The 21,992-nt window shown below is 43.1% G+C and overlaps 1 long non-coding RNA gene across 2 annotated transcripts; it reads right to left on the bottom strand.

Annotated features, from left to right (window-relative positions):
• Positions 1–623: 623 nt before the first annotated feature.
• Positions 624–12,668, bottom strand: LOC129462929 (uncharacterized). 2 transcript variants are annotated; one of them, XR_008650988.2, is made up of 4 exons: positions 12,536–12,668; positions 7,040–7,086; positions 3,764–3,815; positions 624–709 (listed from the first exon to the last, which is right to left on the bottom strand). It is a non-coding gene; the product is annotated as an uncharacterized lncRNA (long non-coding RNA). The 2 variants fall into 2 exon arrangements; XR_008650989.2 differs by lacking the exon at positions 624–709 and adding an exon at positions 2,981–3,047.
• Positions 12,669–21,992: the final 9,324 nt, after the last annotated feature.

Here is a 21,992-nt window from a genome sequence, read left to right as displayed (position 1 = left end):
AGGAGTTTGTCACATTAAATAACTAAGTTTTGAAGGAGGACATTTCTGGATTTTAAGATAATAGGAAGAAAGTTAGGATAATACCAAACTTCTCCAAAATGCCTCTTTCACACAAAGCAAAATGAACCTAGTAACTACAGGGTAAGGTATCAGGGGATGAGACTCATAACATTTTATGTAGTCAACATGGAGCAGAAATTTAGGGTATGGAGGAGGAAGAGGGGTGCCCAGGGGGTTGGAAAAAATCATTAGGAATATCAGAAAATCATTCAGTTTTAAGAATTTCTTATGTTTCTTTCTTTCTGAGGCTCGCTGGTGAGGTTTGCTGTGCATTATGACTGACTTTAAGGGCTTTGTTTCTCTCCCTGAGCTGCCCTTACACAGAGGCAGAGAGGTGACGGGGGCAGGTGGGGGTGGTGAGAGTGGGGATGGCGGTGAACAGAAACCCCTTACTCCTGCTCTTTTGGTCTTGGTCTATCACAACACCTTGTTTACTCAGCCCACCCCTGTATGGGGTACATTGTCACTTCTCAGTCTGCAAAGGATAAGAGATAAAAAGGGATCCTTGAAAGACTTACGTCACGCATTAGGAAGCTCTTTGCTATTGGAGGAGGCAATTTCCAGCTTCATCCCACAGGTTTGTTGGTGGTCAGACTTGAAGAGATTAATGGTGGATAAACAGGTCCCAGGGAAAGTGACAGCGACCAATCTGTTGCCAGGAAGCAGGGAGAGAAATGCTACACTATAGGATTCCGTATATGGCACTCACTTCCTCCATGGCTAGATTAGGGTTGCCTGACCTTACAGCATAACAAGAAAGAGGCTTGTGCAACTGAGAAGGAAGCAGACTCTCAACCAATAGCCAAGAATGAAAACTCTGGTTAGGAGATAAACAGAATCTACCTGATATTCTGATATGCTTTTCTGGAAGTTCTGATAATGTGATGAACATGGTGGAAAAGTGTCTTTGCCAGGTGCATTATTGGTAAGTTGCTCTGCTGATGCCACATGAGTTGATTCTCATTGTGGAGGTTTTACTGAGTGGAGAAGGTAATTACGGGCTACAATAGGATTGTTTAATTAGATAATTAAAGAATAAATTGTATGACCCTCTCATTTTTCTGTATGTGTACAGGCTTATTATTATTATTATTTTTTACTTTAGTGCAAGGGTCAATCAACTTCCTCTTAAAGAACCAGGTATCAAATATTGTAGGCTTTGTGGGCCATATGGTCTCTGTTGCGATTATACAACACAGCTGTTGGAACACAAAAGTTACAATATGTGAATGAGTAGGCATGGCTGTGTTTCAATAAAACTTTACATATGAACACTAACATTTGACTTCCATATAATTTCCATGTGTTAAAAAAAGAACTGTTCATTTGATTTATTTGTCAACCATTTAAAAATGGAAAACCATTCTTCACTCACAAGCCATACAAAGTGGTAGAACAAATTTAGCCTGTGGGCTGTAGTTTGCTGACTCCTGCCTTAGGGGATGCCTCAGTGCACCTCCTGTTGCAAGGAGATTGGAGCTAGTTTCCAAGATAGAAATGAGTATTTTGAAGTTTTCCCAGCAATTTCAAAATCTGTTTTCAGGCTAGATGACTGGTCCATGATAAGTCTGAAAAGAACCAAGCCTGGACTTGCCTGCCTAACTCCAATTTGAAATCTGTGGCTTCCAGGGAACTTGAAGTCTTCCAGTTCATATTCTAGACTTCATGACCACATTTAAACCAACTTAGGGATACACGGCCCCTCTCTGTTAGAGGAAAACAGACCTTAACTCCTAGAGTAAACAATTTCATCATCATGTCCCTTAAGCACTCATTTTCACACTGGCCAGCTTTCAGGGGTGTAATGCAATCTCACTTCCTAATGTTGTGGATGAGTAACGTAATGTAATGTAATGTAATGTAATGTAATGTAATGTAATGTAATGTAATGTAGAGAGTTGTTTATTCCCCTACACATATTCACCAAAGGGGTAAATAATGGCGACTCTCCATTTCTGGGTTTTATTTGACATTTTCCTCTACTGGGCCAGCTATGACCTTAGGTGTGGATCATTTCCTTTTCCCTAGATGGAAGGAGCTGATGTTATGGAGAATGGGGGTGGTGTTTGCTGATGTGGTTCCTGAATGTCTCCAGCAGCCCAGAGTGAAGCACCACTATAACGGTATTTAAAAATAGAGAATAAAGTAAGCTTAATGTAGCAGTTTTCTCAAGATACCAGAGTAGGCATTTAAAAAATAACTCAGATGATTCTTTCTGGAGTCTGCCAAGGTGCTGAATTCTGAGACCATGGTGGGATTCTGATATTAAAAAATGTTCATTGGTGGGGGTGGGGAGGTGATGGACTGCCACAGTTTAGTGCAGTATCTTGTGTCTAGTAGGCTCTCCATAAAGGTTTACTATACAAATGAAGAGGGTGAGGGTTTAGAAGAGCATTTTGTCTGAACAGGAATTCTGGTTTCCTTCCAGCTGAACTGCCTCTTGGGTTGCCTCTCAGGTCTTTGTAGAAACATATGACATTCTGAGGAGTGGAGAGAAGTTCCCCTTTGGATCCCAGGCAATTGGCACATCAAATCCAGTCTTACTTTTATGACACCAGAGTCCACACGGCTCCCTGTTTCTAATAGCTGCTACTGGCTCAGCATTATCTCAAAAGAGGAATCCAGCTTCCTTGGTTTTTGCCAAAGCCCAAATCAATAAGTGTCTGCTTTCTGCTGCATTTGCAATTGGTCCTGCGGGCAGCAGGCAATGTTGAGCACGTAGAAGCCATGAGCCCCCACCTAGCTCTGGACTTGTTCTGGATTGTAGAGACTGTTCCTTTGTAGGGGAGAAGGAACTGGGGGTTTGGAGGGGTGGGAGAAGTGGAGGCTGGGGCTCTGTGTTGCCCTGTTTCCTTGTGAGATAACTAGGAAGTTTGGGCAATTTTTAAGCTCCCATCCTTAATAACAATTTTGTTTTTTTGCTGGGAGGAGTGGGCGGAGAAGGAGGGGAAGTTGGAAAGAGGTTGCTCTCTGGAAGTTATGAGACCCTGGAAAGAGAGAGACATATTCAAAGAAAATTGAGACAAATTTTTTTTTTTTTTTGAGGTGGAGTCTCACTGTGTCCCCTGGGCTGGAGTGCAGTGGCACCATCTTGGCTCACTGCAAGGTCTGCCTCCCAGGTTCACACCATTCTCCTGCCTCAGCCTCCCGAGTAGCTGGGACTACAGGTGCCTGCCACCACGCCCAGCTAATTTTTTGTATTTTTAATAGAGATGGGGTTTCACCATGTTAGCCAGGATGGTCTCGATCTTCTGACCTCATGATCCGCCTACCTCAGCCTCCCAAAGTACTGGGATTACAGGCATGAGCCACTGCGCCCAGCCAAATTGAGACAAATTTTAAAGATTGTTTATAACCTCAAAATTAGTTCCATGCCCTTGATGCCAGAAGCATTTCTCCTCTGGTACAGAAAAGGCAAGTTTGCATGTTGACATTAGACTCTAGTCTCTTTAAGGTAAAATTCAGGTTCTACTGATCTTTGAAGCCTTGGCATCCAGCATGAAGCATGACATACAGTAGGTGCTTAATACTTGTAGGTGACAGAGTGAACATCAGATGAGCAAGCAGAATACATGCTCAGCACCATCAGCTTTTCTGGATACGTGGGAAATTAAATCTTTTCTCAATACGATCCCACCCTTTCTCTACCCAGAGACAAGCTGTTATTGGCAAAAAGTAGCAGAATTACATTCAACATCCAGACCTGCGATAGTGGCTTGAAAAGGTGTGCAATGCGTTGAATTTCAATCCCTTTGCTGAAAATAAATGGAAAAATGTGTTATCGCTGCTCATGTCTCTTTGGCTTATCATGTCTTTAACACTTTTGTTAAAAAGGGAATTTAGTTTTCAGACCACTGGGAAACTATCAAGCTTTGGCTAGAGCAGCAATTTTCAACCCTGCTGGTATGCTGGAACCTCCTGAGGGGTTTAAAAGAATCCCAACACACAGGTGCACTCTACACCAATTGCATCTGAGTTTTGGCAGGTGGGATTCTGGGCAAGCTCTCCAGGTAATTCAGATGTGGGCAGCCTAGGCTGAGACACCCCTGAGTTGGCATTTACCCATGCTGGAGCACTAGCGCCAAATAGCTGCTCCTCCGATTGCAAATTAGCAGTCAAATCAGGGGGCTTTGGAGAGTGGAAATAATAATCCTGTGGATTACAGTATTTGATTAGAGTCAGCACTTTTTATTTTTGGCAGTGGTTCCAACAAGTCAAGCAAACCCTGAATCTTTATATACAAAAGTCATTTAGTTGGATTAAAGCTTTATTGCTTTTTGCCAACTTTTGAATTGGGTGGAAACTATTAGTGCTAGAGAAATGTCATGATTTCTTTTAGAGCAAGGCTTGTGTTGCTCTTTTCTGAATCCCCAGCTCCTAGAATGAGGCCTACCATGTGGTAGATAGTAAAAAACGCTACAATAATTACAGTAGCTCCTGCTTGCTGGGTACCTACTGTTACACTGAACACCTCATGTAATCTTCAAAACAACCATATGAGATAGGTCCTATTAGTATCTTCCTTTAGGAAGATCCAGAAGGCAGAATTCTAAGATGACGCCAATATTCTGCCCCCTGTTGTGCCTGCCCTATATAATCCTCTCTCCTTGAATGTGGGCCAGACCCATGAATATGATGGGATATCACTCCTGTGATTATATTATGGCAAAGGTGAAGAAATTTTGCAGATGTGACTAAGTTTCCTCATCATTTGACTCTAAAGTAATCAAAAGGGAGCTTATCTTGGGCAGGCCTGGCTTTATCAGGTGAGCCCTTTAAAAGAAGTGTTAAAGATTGGAGGCCTGCTGATAAGCAAGTCACCATGAGTAATAATGCTGTAAGGAAATAGATTCTGCTAACATCCCAGAGCCCCAGATAAGACTCTGAGTAAGAGGACTTAGCTAAGTCACCCAGATTCCCAACCCACAGAAACCATGACATAATAAACAGGTGTTGATTTAAGCCACTACATATGTGGTAATTTGTTATGCAGCAATAGAACACTAATACACCAGTGGAAAAGTCATGATACAGAGAGGTTAAAGGGCTCGGCCAATGCTCCACATTAGGAGCTGATGGAGCTGGGAGTCAAACCCTGACATTTCTGACCCCGAGCTGTTTAACCATGTCACCATCACCACCACTTATTTATAAAATGAGGCTCATTTGCCCTAGCCCACTGGCTTTCTGCAAGCTATAAACTGGGACGAAGCCAAGGTGGATTCAAAATCTTGCTTGCTTTGTGCAATGATGTGGAATTAGAGGCAGGAGCTGCCAGCATACCCCACACATGTGGAGGGTCAGGGCCAGAGGTGTGGAAATGATGTCTTTTCCAGATCCACACTCCAAGCTGTGCCCCCAATTTGGTAAATATGTCAGTCATGCACAAGAGAAGGACTGAAGAAGGCTGTTTTAATCACAACTGGGAGCTCAAAGGCCAATTTACTGAACATCAAATAAACCTTAAGAAAGAAAGAGACGGGGCTGTGGTCGTGTGGTGACAACCATATCTGCTTTGCTCCAGCTGAGAGGCGAGGGTGTTGGCCTACATTTCTGATCAGATCCAGAATTTAAACATCATAATTATTACAGTGGTCCTTTCTTAAAGAAAAACTAAGCTTTACTTTCATTAGTAATGTATATTTTAATCCAGCTTTTCCATTTTCTTTCTTTTTTTTTTTTTTTTTTTTGAGATGGAGCCTTGCTCTGTCGCCCAAGCTGGAGTGCAGTGGCACAATCTTGGCTCACTGCCGGCTCCACTTCACGGGTTCACGCCATTCTCCTGCCTCAGCCTCCCGAGTAGCTGGGACTACAGGTTCCCACCACCATGCCTGGCTAATTTTTTTGTATTTTTAGTAGAGACAGGGTTTCACTGTGTTAGCCAGGATGGTCTTAATCTCCTGACCTTGTGATCTGCCTGCCTCGGCCTCCCAAAATGCTAGGATTATAGGCGTGAGCCACCATACCCGGCCCAGCTTTTCCACTTTCTTAAGGAGATTGAGACAGAACTTTTAAGATTTGGTTATTCTCGATGGGCGCGGTGGCTCACGCTTGTAATCCCAACACTTTGGGAGGCCGAGGCGGGTGGATCACGAGGTCAGGAGATCGAGACCACGGTGAAACCCCGTCTCTACTAAAAATACAAAAAAAAGAAAAAATTAGCCGAGCGTGGTGGCAGACACCTGTAGTCCCAGCTACTCGGAGAGGCTGAGGCAGGAGAATGGTGTGAACCCGGGAGGCAGAGCTTGCAGTGAGCCAAGATTGCGCCACTGCACTCCAGCCTGGGCGACAGAGCGAGACTCCGTCCCAAAAAAAAAAAAAAAAAAAAAAAAAGATTTGGTTATTCTCAAACTGGGGCCACATGGGCTTTCTTTGCAGGACATTGGCTACGCTGGGTGGCCAAAGCCAGCTTTTGTGAACACAGGTGTGTGTTCTTGTGTTGGCTTCTAAATGGGTTCTCAGAGAGGTGGTCACCACCCCTCTATCATCTTGTGCAAAGGTCATGGGTGTCCCACACCAGAGCAGTCCACAGGTATTTATAAGCTGAATGGTGCCGTGTGAGCTCCGATGAGCAATGTAACTCTGTAACTACCCATGACGTGGACTTTGACTCAAAGGTAGGTGAACCATACTCTACCCTCTGGCAGCTGTGTAACTTTGGGCAAGTCACTTGACTTGTCTTAGACTTCATTTCCTCTTCTATAAAACAGGGATAATAATGTTTGGGCAGACATCCTACTCAGTATCCATTCTCCTCTCTTCTTCAGTAGGAGGAGCCTAACTGTGGGATGAAGTTAGTGTGCTCTAGCTAAAACCATTTCATTGTCTTGCTGCTGGGATGGCTGTAAGACCTATCTCTGGCTAGTGAGAAGTGAAAGTCTACTGGTAAAGAAGGGGTGTCTTGGAAAGTTATCATTTTCCTGTACTAAGCTAGAATGTTCCTTTTCATTTTCCCTTTACCTGCCTGTCCTCTTCCTACCTGGAATGTAGATGTGATGTCCAGAGGTGAGCAGCCATCCTGTGAGCCTAAGGATAAGGAGGAGCAGAAAGCTATGAATGGTTTGGGTCTCTGATGGCATCATGGAGCCACCCACCAGCCCTTCCCTGTCTTCCTTTGAACATCTTAACACATGGGGGAAATATACTACTCTTTCTATTGGTGATTTTTTTTTTTCTTTTTCTCCTTCAGGCCAAATGCAATTCTAGCTGATGTAAAAACCTGCCTCATAAGGTACACTTCCCAAATATTTGAAAATACTCAGTGAGCCATCAGATGTTAACATAAGCAAGAAGTCATTCAACAACTTTATTATTAAGGATCCCTTCCTAGAGATATAATCAGTGCGAAAGGAGAAGGGACAGGGATGTCTCTCTTCTTCAGTACTGACTTGTGGGAAGTAAGTATCCTGATACGGTATGGGAATGTGTGGCCAAAATATAATTTAATCAGAGTAACAAATTGCCCATCAGGCCTAATGTGTCTAATTTTGTCTGAGGCAGAGAAGACCCAAGAAAGAGTTGCTGGCTGTCTTTGAATACCCCTTGCCTGGGAGAGAGTTCACTTGAGATCTACAAAATATGTAGGGATTTGGGGTAAGACAAGTGGGAAGTAACCAATGTATACCCCAGCAAGGCCATTTTAATGGACTTACAGTTCCACATGGCTGGGGAGGCCTCACAATCATGGCGGAAGACGAAGGAAGAGCAAAATCATGTCTTACATGGTGGCAGGCAAGACAGCTTGTGCAGGGTAACTCCCCTTTATAAAACTGTCAGACCCTGTGAGACTTATTCACCATCATGAAAACAGCACAGGAAAGACCTGGCCCCATGATTCAATTACCTCCCACTGGGTCCTCCCTATGACATGTGGGAATTACAGGAGCTACAATTCAAGATGAGATTTGGGTGGGGACACAGCCAAACCATATCAGACATCATCTGCATCAATGGACACCACATATTATGGAACAAGAAGAGGATGAGCACATTTTTCTCTCCTCAGTCCAGTCACAGCCAAACTCCTGAATTTAGTTCAAGGGCTTGACTCCAGTAGGCACCTGGACCAACCAACTGGGGCTCAGTCAGAGGAAAGAGATGAGGATGGGGCAGAAAACCAAAACCCTGTTTGTTATTTAGGGCCATGACTACAGGAGGTAGGAATAATGGCTTGAAGAAAAGTGGGCCCAGTGGAGGACATGACAGTTATTTTCAAATCTGAAGGGCTTCCACATAGAGCAAGGATCAAACTCCTTTGGCTCAGTCGCAGTGGGTGGAATTGGAACCAACGGTGAAAACTTCCAGGTTGCAAGATTTGGATTGGGGTTGGGACTCGGATCTGTATATGTCAAAGACAGAGTGACCCATCTCAGTGGCTGGTCCCACTGCTGGTGATATTTAAGCACATATGGAACTACCGCTTGCTGGGAATGTGGTACAGGGATGCCAGCGTGCATTCACCTGTTGGCTTCTTCACTCAATGAACTAATTGATTTCTTTTAGTTAATTGCTAATTGATGAATTAACAATTATTGGTGCCTGCCATGTGTCAGGCTCTTACAGCCTGGTCTGACTGACTACAACCTTTGAAATCTCTCCTAACTTTGTGATTCTTTGATACTCTGAGTATAATGAATTCCATTTTGCATGGGGGAAACTGATGCACTTAAGTCCAGAGTGAGTTGTACAAAGCCACAGAACACATATGTAGCGGATTCTTCATTCTCTCTGAGCTTTTGCTCTCTCTAGTCTCCTTTCTTTTTCAAACGGTTGTTTCTTTCAGAGAAAAAAAAACACACAAAAAAACTAAGTCATGCTTTACTAAACCATCTGGGCTTGGCGAGCATGTTTGGGGAGGATGTGCAGTTACACAGTATTGGTCGGAAAGATGTGTTTTCCTGACTCTGGACAAATTGAAGCAAGCTCTCCCTTTGATCTGCAATCTTCCAAATTTCCCCAGATACCCCCAAGCAGAGGCAGATTATATGCAAGGGCTGTGGTTCAGATTTCATGGAACACATGGCTTTCTCACTGGGGCGTGGCTGTGGATTCTTCAGATTCAGTCAACCCCGCTATTCTCTGCACTTACATTCCAAAAATTGCTGTAGAAACCACACACCTCCAAGAAAGCCAATTTCTTTTTAAACATTTGTGAATCTTTCTCTCTCTCTCTCTCTCACACACACAGACACACACACACTACCCCACTTCATTGCCAATCTTTACATCTTATATCTGTGGCTTTTCTCTTTTAGGACCTCTTGCCTGGCAGAACCTCCATGGGCTGGGAGCTCCTCATCAGGCAATGAAAACCAACCTTACTTTTTGCAGCTGCGCATCTCATAAGGAAGGAGCAGGGCCCTTCAGCTCAAGCCTCTATTCCTCCGTGGTGCATCAGGCTTGCGAGATGTAGCAAGAGCAAATTAGCAGCTGTGTAAGACTGTCTGATGCTGGTAAAAGCATCTGTTGGAAAACTTGCTTTGTAATTTCCTGAGCATTTAGGGTCAGAAGTGGGTAGGAACCCCCAAATGGAAGAAAAGCCTAATTGCTTTCAAGTGGGAGGAAAATAAGAAACAGACAAGCTCGCATGGGTGCAGTCTGTGGATTCTGAACTGCAGGCCCCTGGGGTAAAGGTTTCTTAGGGAGCAAGAACTCACTTTCTCATGAAACGATTTATTTGGCCCAGACTGGACCATATATGGCTGGGAGTGGTGATCAAATTCACCCTCCCAACATTGCTCTGTAAGGTTGGAGATGAGTTGGAGAATGACGGATTGGAGCCCATTAATGAGTTCTCTGTGTCAGTGTATTGGATCATCTTTCTTGGTTTTAGTCACCAATGAGTTTTCAGCACCCGGAACAGTGCCTGACACATAGTAGGTGCTCAACAAACATTTGTTGAATGACAGAATGAATGCACTTTTGTGTCCTAAGCTCTCTCTAAAGTTTCTATGTCTTAACTTGGCTCTGTATTTGGTTGATACCTGAAATGGAGGTAAAACAACAATAACAACAACAGAAAAAAAACAAAAGGAACTTTGATCTCTAGACAGAACTTGAGAGAAATATAAATTAAGGAGGCTGAAAGAGAATAAGGGAGCCAACATAGCTGTGTAGGGATGTTTGGGGAGGCCACGGCTCGTACGCAGACTGTTGGAAAGTGTCTCAGCCTGGTACAGGCCAGTCGTTTCTCTCACATGCCTTTGAAGTTTGCATCTCACTCTGAACTCTGCAGTGAAGATTTGGCCCTTGCTTTGCCTCAAGGCCAAGGCCTTTATCCTGAGATCAAGGGTGTTCCCTCTCTTTCCTGTCACTTTTGCTACATCTCTTTTCTTCTCTTTCCCTACACTGCACTTCTCCTTAATAGCTAGTTTCAGTTCTGGATGGTAAGATTGGGCTTCGCAAAAGACCCATTTCGAAACTCTCTCTTAACAAATTCACATCTTGACAGCTTTCATTGGCCTGAATGTGACTAAAGCTGAGACTTCAGGGAATCGAAACTGTGATTTCCAAAAAGCACACAGCATCTGCATAACTAAAAACCCTCTCTGACTGTATGTGACTGGAGCTCTAGAGGAAATTTGGGGAATTTATGTACCCCCCTTTGCCAGCTGCAGTTTGTCACTCTCTTTAGTACTTGGAGTGATAGCTGTATGTTAATAATCACAAGGGGTTGCATATTTTACTTAGTAAATGAGGCTTAAAGATAAAACACCTTCTTTCCTTCCCTCCTCCATCAATAAGGCACACTTAGCAGAAACATCATGTAGAGCTATTTGCAAAAGGCTTGATTTCTTTAGCTGGAGAAAGAAATGGAAACGCAAAGACGCCTTGCCTCTGTGCCTTCCCAACATCTCTTGGCATAGAGAGCACAGGCTTCTCTGTATTGAACCCGAGGTTAGTAAGTCAGAGCTCGGACAGCCATGGCAAGGATAGGTGATTCCTTAGGTAATAGGTTAGGCAGGGGAGGAGCGATAAAGAGAGGCGGAAAAAAGAGAAAAAAAATTTACAAGAGAAGAAAAGAGGAGAGGTGGTAACATGCTTCCAGACAGCTCAGCTGCCTTTCTGTGCATCAGCTCATGACTGTGGCCTGCTGCTCTAAAGACACCAAATCCCCAGCAGATTCATTCCTCATACTTGAAGAGATGCCTCATTGGCTAGTGACTGCTCCCTGCCTTAATGGGATGTGCCTGGGGCTCAGATATGTGGTTTGCTAAGCTTGGAGACTGAACCCAACCTGGAGGAGCCCAACTCTACAGACACAAAGGCAATAAATGGGACAAAGAGTGGGGGGCCCTTGGCCAGAATCAAGCTAGCCCCTGGAGGTGGTGCCGTCTACATTTCCTTCAAATGATCAGATTCTCTCATCGAGAAGATGGGGCTGAGTCTCTGGGACCCAGAAGGCCATATGCAGCTACTGAGCTAGTGGCATGCATGGGCTTTGGTTTTATTGGAAGTCGTCCTCTTTGGCCTAACACCAGATAATACCTAAATATGAGAATTAGAGTTTTTGAGCCAGATTCCAGTCGTGGGTAGTAGTAGCTCTGCAGACTTGCTGTTTGCAACATTTTTTTTTTTTTTTTCTTTTTTTGAGATGGAGTTTCACTTTTGTTGCCTAGGCTGGAGTGCAATGGCGCGATCTTGGTTCAATGCAACCTCTGCCTCCCGGGTTCAAGTGATTCTTCTGCCTCAGCCTCCTGAGTAGCTGGGATTACAGGCACCCGCCACCATACATGGCTAATTTTGTAGTTTTAGTAGAGATGGGTTTCTCCATGTTGGTCAGGCTGGTCTCGAGCTCCCGACCTCAGGTGATCTGCCTGCCTCGGCCTCCCAAAGTGCTGGGATTACAGGTGTGCGCCACCGTGCCTGGCTTTTTTTTTTTTTTTTTTTTTGGTCTGGACCTATGACATTGGCTCTGGCCTTGTCCCAAAAGACCCTAGCTCCAGGACCTCATTTCATGAAACGAAATGCACCAGAGCTGTGTCTGCAGCCCTGGGCTGGCCTTACCCTTTGCATCTTTACACAGTTCTGCTTTGCTGAGAGAAGGGCCTTGTTCAGCAGCCTTATCTTCTCCTGCCTCCTTTGTCTTATCCTCAGTGCTCCAGGCACCCTCCCACTTCTGCAAAGCGTGACCGGGAGGTGAGTGCCCGTCTTCAGGCCGGCCCTCTTGCCTCTTGTTCCCCTCCTTCCTCTCACGGAGAACACTCTAGACAGAGAAACATCCACCCTCAGGTGTGATATCCTGAGTGACTCAACAAACCCCAGTGAGTGACCCACCATGTGGTCACAAGAGGAAGATGTTGAACTGGAACCCCCAACTTCATGAAAAATGACTTAATCTAGAAAGAAAAGAAATGAGCCAGGTGTGGTAGCTCACACCTATAATCCTGGCACTTTGGGAGGTTGAGGCAAGAGTTTGAGACCAGCCTGGGCAATATAAGGAGACCTGGTCTCTACAAAAAAGCTGAACTCTTACCTGGGTGTGGTGGCACATGCCTGTGGTCCCAGCTACTCCGGAAGCTGCGGCAGGAGGACCACTTGAGCCCAGGAGGTTGAGGCTGCAGTCAGCTGTGGTGGCATCACTGTACTATAGCCTGGGTGACACTGTACTCCAGATTGAGTGACCCTGTCTCAAAGAAGAAAAAAAAGAAAGAATACAATCAGCTTATTCTTGCAAAAAATAGTAATTCCCACTTAATATTCTCATTAAGTGGGAATACTCTTCTAAATAGTCAGACGATTGGAGAACAGATTTTCCACACTAATGCTTCCAGTGGTGACAACAAAGTATTTCATTTTAGAGTAAGTAGGGTCAACATACTGCATGTTAGACTGTGTTTTCTGTTTTTCAGTTCACTTTTTTTTTTTTTTTTTTTTTTTTTTTTTTTTTGAGACAGAGTCTCGCTCTGTCGCCCGGGCTGGAGTGCAGTGGCGCAATCTCGGCTCACTGCAAGCTCCGCCTCCCGGGTTCACGCCATTCTCCTGCCTCAGCCTCCGAGTAGCTGGGACTACAGGCGCCCGCCACCGCGCCCGGCTAATTTTTTGTATTTTTTAGTAGAGACAGGGTTTCACCGTGGTCTCGATCTCCTGACCTCGTGATCCGCCCGCCTCGGCCTCCCAAAGTGCTGGGATTACAAGCGTGAGCCACCGCGCCCGGCCTCAGTTCACTTTATGTTAATTATTCGTTTATATATTTTTAGTAATGACCAGTTGTGCTATATGTAATGGTCATTTTTCATGCCTATCTCCACTGTTAGATTATATGTCCCATGAGGTCAGAATTCTGCAAACCTTGTTCACCAGTGTACCTCTACCATGTAGTACTATATCTGGCAAAAGATAGATGCTTGATCTGTATTTGTTGGATGGATGGATGGAGGGATAGATGGATGGATTACAAAGTATTGGATGAAGGTAGAGAGGAAACATAGATAGTAGACTGTAAACTCTAAATATTAACCATGAAGAAGGGAGAGTTAATAGCGGTGCTTTTTTTTTTTTTTTTGAAACAGAGTCTTGCTCTGTCACCCAGGCTGGAGTGCACTGACCCAATCTCAGCCCCCTGTAACTTCTGCCTCCCCGGTTCAAGCCATTTGTGTGCCTCAGCCTCTCGAGTAGCTGGGATTACAGGGGTGTGCCACCACGCCTAGCTAATTTTTGTATTTTTAGTAGAGACAGGGTTTCACCATGTTGGCCAGGCTGGTCTTGAACTCCCGACTTCAAGTCATCTACCTGCCTCAGCCTCCCAAAGTGTCGGGATTACAGGCTTGAGCCACAGCGCCCAGCCGGTAGTGGTGCATTTTTAATCAACCTCAAGTCCACAGTGATGACCAGAGTCAGTCAGGAGCAGAAAGTCAAGGGAGTGCTTCTTTACCCAAGAAGGTTGTGTTTGGGATTGTTCAAGAGTGTCCTACTACATAGTAAGGGCTCAGACAATAGGCCATGACATTGCTTTGGCATTTTGTGGGTAGCCCACCTACAGAAGCACTAAGTGGCAATATATTTGTTAGGTTTAATATTTTGTTTCCTGAGAGCCAAATAAACTTAATCTGAAAACAAGAATCTTGGAGGTGATAATTAGAAGAGAATGGTTAAGGATGTAGAAATAATAGAGTCTCAACTGGAGCCTTATGCTCACATCAGACATTGGAACTATCCTCATCGATATTGGGTAGAAACCCGAAATTTTCTCATGCCTTCCAGATTAAAAAAAAATGCATCATTTTTCATTTGAGTTTGAACTTGGTGGCTAAAGTTGCGGTTTTTGAAGCTTCTATTCATTTCTGATGGTTCTTTTACTCCTCTCAAAAGACTCAGCTTAAGCAGTTTATGTGTTGCACAGTTGTGACTAGCTGGGCAGTTTTTTTTTGGAAAACAAAATTGTTAAGCTTGGAAAAACATCTGCTCTGTGTCTGTTCGCTAGATTCCGCCAACTTTCTTAGCAAGTTGTGACATTTGAACTGACAACCCTAAGGCATATTTCAGAACATTAAGGAAATCTATGCTCAATAAATAGGTTATTACACATTTCTCCAGTGCCCCATTAAAAAATCGGAAAGTGCTTCTTTCGCTTTGGGATTCTTGTTTATAAACTTGTAGCTCAGCATTCCCATCTATCATATTAAGAAGATACGCAAATGATGTGACCCCACAGGACTCAATTAGGCCATGCCTCACCAAGATGAATAGAGTCATCCAGTGACTGCTGGTGAGCTGAGATGCCCTCCATGGGAACAAATTCTGGCACTTAAAAATAATACTCATAAAATGTTGAAGAGAAGAGAATGCTTTTTAAAGGCCCCCATGTCAAAGAACCTGTGGGGGAACTGACCAGATTTCCATCTGTTTCAAATTAAACGTGTTTATTATCTTTGTGTCATGCTCCCCAGCTCAGCATAATCAGTTAGAAAAAGGTCTTCTGTGATCTTAGCAGAAAGCATGTTTTTATAAGTTTGTCTGGCTGCTTGCTTCCTTACACAAGTCAGCGGTATTTCTTCCTTCATTTTGACTCCGAGTTGTGCTTTATTGGAGCTAAAGCATGATGTTGGTGGGCTCTATTCATTTGGCACTTATTTTTTGTTTCCTGTCATGCCCCTGAATCTATGCTACATTTTGGGGATACAGTGGGAACAAGATACTCAGTAAGTAAATATATAAGTAAAGTAATTATGGTTTGCAAAAGTTGCCCTAAATGAAATAAACATGGGAGACAGAGACAATCAAGCACAATATTGTCGAGGACAATCTTTAGATTGGGTGGTTAGAAAAGAATTCAGAGCTGAGGCATGAAGGCTAAGAACAAGCTACTCAAATAGAAACGGAAGGATGAGGATTCCAGGCAGAAGAAACAGCATCTGCAAAGGCTTTGAGATAGTCAAAGCCTATCAAAGCCTCTGGTCATCACTGTGGACTTGAGGTTGACGAAAAATGCACCGCATAGCTTCCTGATATGATAGATGGGAATGCTGAGCTACAAGGGCTTGCAGTATCTGAGGGACAGAAAACCAGCCAATGTAGTCGGAGTGGACAGAGGGGGGGAAAATGGCATGGAGGGATGCCAGGAGATAAGGCTGGAGAGAAACCTGAGCCTGCCCAGGCAGGTTTTATGGGAAATGTTCATGATTTTAGATTTTATTCCAAAAGCAATGGAAAGCCAAGGGAAAATGCCATGCTTGGATTTACATTTTATGAGAATTAGGCTGGCTTAGCTATGAAGAACAGATTGGAAGGGGGAAGGGGGAAGCAGGGAAGCCAGGTGGGAGGGGGTTGGCTCAGTCCAGGTGAGAGAGGACCACAGCAGCTTGCACTGGGATAGCATCACTGGAGACTGGGAGAGGAGGATGAGCTTGAGAGAGGTTTTGGAGGTAGAACTGAAGAGACTTGTGGATGCATTGGATAGAGGAGATAGACAATAGGAAGACTCAAGGGAGCTGCTAGCATGTTGACCTGCAATGAGGTGGCTGACAGTACTAGTGACTGTAAGAAGAATCCTAGGGAAGGAACGACTGTTTTGTGGGAAGGTGGGGAATGGAAATTCATCTTGAACCTATTAACTGGGAAGATCTGTTAGTAAGCTGTATGTAGAAATGAAGAAGTCTTTTGGCAATGTATCTTTTGAAAGGGCAAACCTTGTAACTCATTGTTATAACTCTCAACGTAATGACAGAAACATTTGGAAAAACATGAGATGGAACTTGACACAACTGAAGTCCGGAAAATCAGAGATGATTCAGGGTTAGCAATAAATCTAGTAAATGACATAGCATATGGGAAAGTGTAAACATGGGTTTTCTCCTTTGTAGCTTCCTGTCTGATTAGACTTTATTTCTGTATTGGAAACAAATGTGCTGACTGAGATGTGGGTGCAGGGAGTGTGAACGCTGCTTGTGCTGAGAGGGGATGGCCAAAATGTCCAGCAAGGAAGATGAGCTTTATGATTCAGGGAGAGGAGGAAGTACTCCGGGGTTGGAAGGTACGCTTAGGAGATGATACAATGTACTTATTTAATATTGTCCTTTGAGTTTGATGGAGTGCAGCCCATTTTTTTTAAAGCTACTCTTTAAAATGATATTTTCTCTGTAAATCAGGCATGAAAAAAAGTGGCCCGAGGCCCTTGTTAACATTTTTTCAGTGGAGTCTCTGCCTTCCTATTAGCTGTCAGCAGATTGGGCTTGTTTTTCCTCCTGCCTGCTCATTTCTAAGTACAAGCTGTCCCACTCTTTGCTTATCTCTTTCTGTTTGGTGTTCAAAAGGGGTCTATGGTGCTTTTAGAAAGTATAATATTTGGTTGGTTAGTGAACAGTCCGCAAAGCAAAATACGTTACTTTGATGTTAGCATTGGTACCAGACTTGGAAGATGAGATTGTCCCTGCGGGTTTCTGCTTTGTGTGTGTAGAATCTCAGAATGGTGCAGGGCAGACTCCTCTACTGTTGGTATAGAAAAGGCTTAAGTTTTGGAGTCAGAGAGCCCTGAGTTCAGTCCTTAGTTCTGCTGTTTTCTATTTTGCAACTTTAGGCTTTTGACTTAATGTCTTTGAAGCCAGTGTTTTCATCAGTAAAGTATGGATAATTACACATATGTAAATGGCTGGGTTGTTGTGAAGAGTAAATAATATGACATACGTAAAGTTCTTAGATGATACTTATTTCATGCTGGTTACCACAAATAGTCTGTCATGCTATTATCATTGAATACACAAACATAATGGTGTCAGTTTGACAGGAAATATACCTTCTTGGTTTGTAGCCCTGTAAGGGCTGTTGACAAGCACTAAAACCACGGTAAGAGGGCACCGGAGTGATGGGGTAGGGCTTCTCTGTTACAGTCTAGCAAAGGTTGCAAAAGGGAAGCTCCTGGTGTGTTTAACTCACTTATTTTTCAAATTGTGTTAAAAATTCAAATTGACCAATTAGGTTTAAAAAATGGAGACCTTTCCTATGCAATGTGGATGACAAGCTTCTTTCGAAAAACCAGATCTGGCAACACAAGGCCCCCTGCATTCCAGATCATGACCATCAGCTGTAACTTAGAAGCGCAGGCTCTTTCCAGTTCCCTCCACTGTTCCTTCCTAGTGCTCTATCTTAGTGATAACCTAGTGTTAGCTCTTATATTGACTACTGACCAGCTCATGTGATTGGACAAACACTTCCACTCTTTTAGTCTCAGTTATCCCATCTGTAAAATGAAGATGATAATCATAACGCTTATCCCAAAAGTTTCTTTTGAGGATTAAAAAACCTCAATTAAAAAGTTTTTCACAGTGCTTGGTGGAGAGGAAGAACTCAGGGTTAGCTATTATTGTGATCATTATTAGGCAGCTTTGCAAATTAATGGGTATCTAATTGAAATACATACCTAAGTGGACACCGACAGAAATTAAACTGTGGATAACACACACTGAAGACTCAGGACTCCAAGGACTGTATGCCAGCTTTTCTCTGCCCCCAGATATCACCTTGGGAAGAAGATATGGGCAAAGTGACTCCTTGAGAGAGGAGGGAAGCAGTCTTTGAGTTTCCTCGGTAATTTACCCAAATGAAGCTGAGTTAATCCCAAAGTGAAATGTTTTAAACAGGAACAAAGTCAGTTGCCCTTAATTAAAATTAATTTAATTAATTTGAATTTTTCTCTGCCATCAGGAGGAAAGGTAGCTTCAGAGTAAGAGAGTAATGATAAACAATAATGAACTTCATCTTTTTTATACTTCTGAGTGCTCTGTATAAATTTTGTTTTGTAAATTCTGCATGAACTCTTTCACAAGATTGACCCTTTTATCTGGACCTTTGTCTTTAAGTCACTGAGTCATATTAAGGGTGGTGAATGAATTTTATTTAACATAACCATTACTTTTACTTACTAAGTCATTTTAAACATAAACATGGAAGGAAATCAAGATAGAAAGAAAAATATCATATCCCTCCACCCTAAAGCAAAAACATCCATTTTGAAAAAATATTTTCTTTGCCCATGTTGTTAATATACTGGTGACAGATTGGCCAAACCGTTTGCCTACAAAAGTCTGTCCTGTCAACATCCTGAGTTTGTCCTTGGTGATGTAAAGGAAAAGAGAGAGAGAGAGAGAGAAATGAGCTGAGTACCTGATGTTGTCATATGGCATCAAGCTTCTCCTTACTTGGATGCCCTTCCAATTAGTGAAATGGGACATTTTTAGGATGGTGTCCAGACTCAACAGTGCCAAGTGGATTTCACTCTTTCTTTTTTTTTTTTTTGAGACGGAGTCTCGCTCTGTCGCCCAGGCTGGAGTGCAGTGGCGCGATCTCGGCTCACTGCAAGCTCCGCCTCCCGGGTTCACGCCATTCTCCTGCCTCAGCCTGCCGAGTAGCTGGGACTACAGGCGCCCGGCTAATTTTTTGTAGTTTTAATAGAGACGGGGTTTCACCGTGTTAACCAGGATGGTCTCGATCTCCTGACCTTGTGATCCACCCGCCTCGGCCTCCCAAAGTGCTGGGATTACAGGCGTGAGCCACCACGCCCGGCCCAGGATTTCACTCTTTCTATCTTACTTCTTAGTGTTTGCCATTATACAAAACCTCAGGATTCATGGGGATTCCTCTCTATCCTTCATCTGGCATTCTAGACCCTGATTCTGGGGCTCTTGACTCTTTTGGAGTATTGACGTTATGATATTATGGGTAGAATATTCCAGGTAGAATCCCTGAGTTTTTATTAATTGGAGTCTTAAAGAACAGATTTACAGATTTAAACTTTGCTTACCTCTGCCTGTTTTTCTCCTTTGTGTTCTAATGCATGTGACACTTTAAGGAGGTGTTTTGCTTGGATACTTGGGAAATGAGCAGTGGAGTGAAATAGCTTTCCCTGCTCTTATTTGTATTGCTCTGATTTGGAGGCATATACTCTTCTAAACGATTGCTTATTCATGTGCTTCTGTCAACTTAGAACCTTAAAGAGGCATGATCAGATTTGCCCACATTCCTGAGTAGGGGAGATGCTTATTTCAACAATAGTACCTACAGGGTTAATACAGACCAAGAAGCCTACTTGTTGTAGGTAAGTTACAGTAGCTGGTATTTTGAGATGACATTTGTTTGTGTCCGCAAATATTCCCACAAGTGTTCTCTCAGTAGTTCACTGTTTGGAGCTTCTTGTAGAAGTATCTCAAACATGATGATCATGGGGCCACATGAGAAGTACTGAACACCATTGATGATGTTCCTGTGTATTTTTCAGCTTTGAAGGGGGTGACACTTAGATAAATCCTGGAGAAAAAAATAGAGAAAAGACTGAATGAAACCTAGAGGCAAAAGCTATGGACAAATGGGTGAAATAAACAAGCAATTTTCTTTTTGTTGTTCCTGAAGCCCACTACATTAGCTTTGGCAGCATTACCAGATTTTAAGTCATGCTGACCAAATCAAATAGGAAAATCAGATCGTGATAAGCCGGACTGACATTATTTCTTTTTTTTTTTTTTTTTTTTTTTTTTTGAGACGGAGTCTCGCTCTGTCACCCAGGCTGGAGTGCAGTGGCGCAATCTCTGCTCACTGCAAGCTCCGCCTCCCGGGTTCACGCCATTCTCCTGCCTCAGCCTCTCCGAGTAGCTGGGACTACAGGCGCCCGCCAACACGCCCGGCTAATTTTTTTGTAGTTTTAGGAGAGACGGGGTTTCACCGTGGTCTCGATCTCCTGACCTCGTGATCCGCCCGCCTCCGCCTCCCAAAGTGCTGGGATTACAAGTGTGAGCCACCGCGCCCGGCCCGGACTGACATTATTTCTAATTTCTTTTATAATTTCCTTTGTGAGTCATGAATAATTTAGAACCATATTTCTTTCAGTTTCTGAACACACAAAAGTATTTTTGTTTTTTTTCTTTGAAATTGAGTTCTCATTGCACTGTGTTGGAGAATATAGTCTGCATGTTTTATCAATTAATTCCTTAATATTTATTGAAATGTCCTTTATGGTCTGGTATGTGCTCAGTTTTTGAAAATATTCCCTGGAAAATTGAAAAGAATTCAGATTATTTAAGAGTTGACATAAAGTTCTAAATATGTGAATTTGACCAAATGTCTTAATCATGCTGTTTAACCCACCAACATCATTAATTTTTTCGTCACTTGATCTATCAGTCTGTAATAATTATTAAAAGTTACACTCTAAGAAATTCAATTTACCATAATTTTTTTTTATTATACTTTAGGCTTTAGGGTACATGTGCACAATGTGCAGGTTTGTTACATATGTATCCATGTGCCATGTTGTTCTGCTGCACCCATTAACTCGTCATTTAGCATTAGGTATATCTCCTAACGCTGTCCCTCCCCCCTCCCCCAACCCACAACAGTCCCTGGAGTGTGATGTTCCCCTTCCTGTGTCCATGAGTTCTCATTGTTCAATTCCCACCTATGAGTGAGAACATTCGGTGTTTGGTTTTTTGTCCTTGCGGTAGTTTACTGAGAATGATGTTTTCCAGTTTCGTCCATGTCCCTACGAAGGACATGAACTCATCATTTTTTATGGCTGCATAGTATTCCATGGTGTATATGTGCCACATTTTCTTAATCCAGTCTATCGTTGTTGGACATTTGGGTTGGTTCCAACTCTTTGCTATTGTGAATAGTGCTGCAATAAACATACGTGTGCATGTGTCTTTATAGCAGCATGATTTATAGTCCTTTGGGTATATACCCAGTAATGGGATGGCTGGGTCAAATGGTATTTCTAGTTCTAGATCCCTGAGGAATCGCCACACTGACTTCCACAATGGTTGAACTAGTTTACAGTCCCACCAACAGTGTAAAAGTGTTCCTATTTCTCCACATCCTCTCCAGCACCTGTTGTTTCCTGACTTTTTAATGATCGCCATTCTAACTGGTGTGAGATGGTATCTCACTGTGGTTTTGATTTGCATTTCTCTGATGGCCAGTGATGATGAGCATTTTTTCATGTGTTTTTTGGCTGCATAAATGTCTTCTTTTGAGAAGTGTCTGTTCATGTCCTTTGCCCAGTTTTTGATGGAGTTGTTTGTTTTTTTCTTGTAAATTTGTTTGAGTTCATTGTAGATTCTGGATATTAGCCCTTTGTCAGATGACTAGGTTGCAAAAATTTTCTCCCATTCTGTAGGTTGCCTGTTCACTCTGATGGTAGTTTCTTTTGCTGTGCAGAAGCTCTTTAGTTTAATTAGATCCCATTTGTCAATTTTGGCTTTTGTTGCCATTGCTTTTGGTGTTTTAGACATGAAGCCCTTGCCCACGCCTATGTCCTGAATGGTATTGCCTAGGCTTTCTTCTAGGGTTTTTATGGTTTTAGGTCTAACATGTAAGTCTTTAATCCATCTTGAATTAATTTTTGTATAAGGTGTAAGGAAGGGATCCAGTTTCAGCTTTCTACATATGGCTAGCCAGTTTTCCCAGCACCATTTATTAAATAGGGAATCCTTTGCCCATTGCTTGAT

The sequence above is a fragment of the Symphalangus syndactylus genome, chromosome 14, assembly GCF_028878055.3.
Source record: "Symphalangus syndactylus isolate Jambi chromosome 14, NHGRI_mSymSyn1-v2.1_pri, whole genome shotgun sequence".
In the NCBI taxonomy this organism is placed as follows: Eukaryota; Metazoa; Chordata; class Mammalia; order Primates; family Hylobatidae; genus Symphalangus; species Symphalangus syndactylus.
This window is presented reverse-complemented; position numbering and strand designations above follow the sequence as displayed.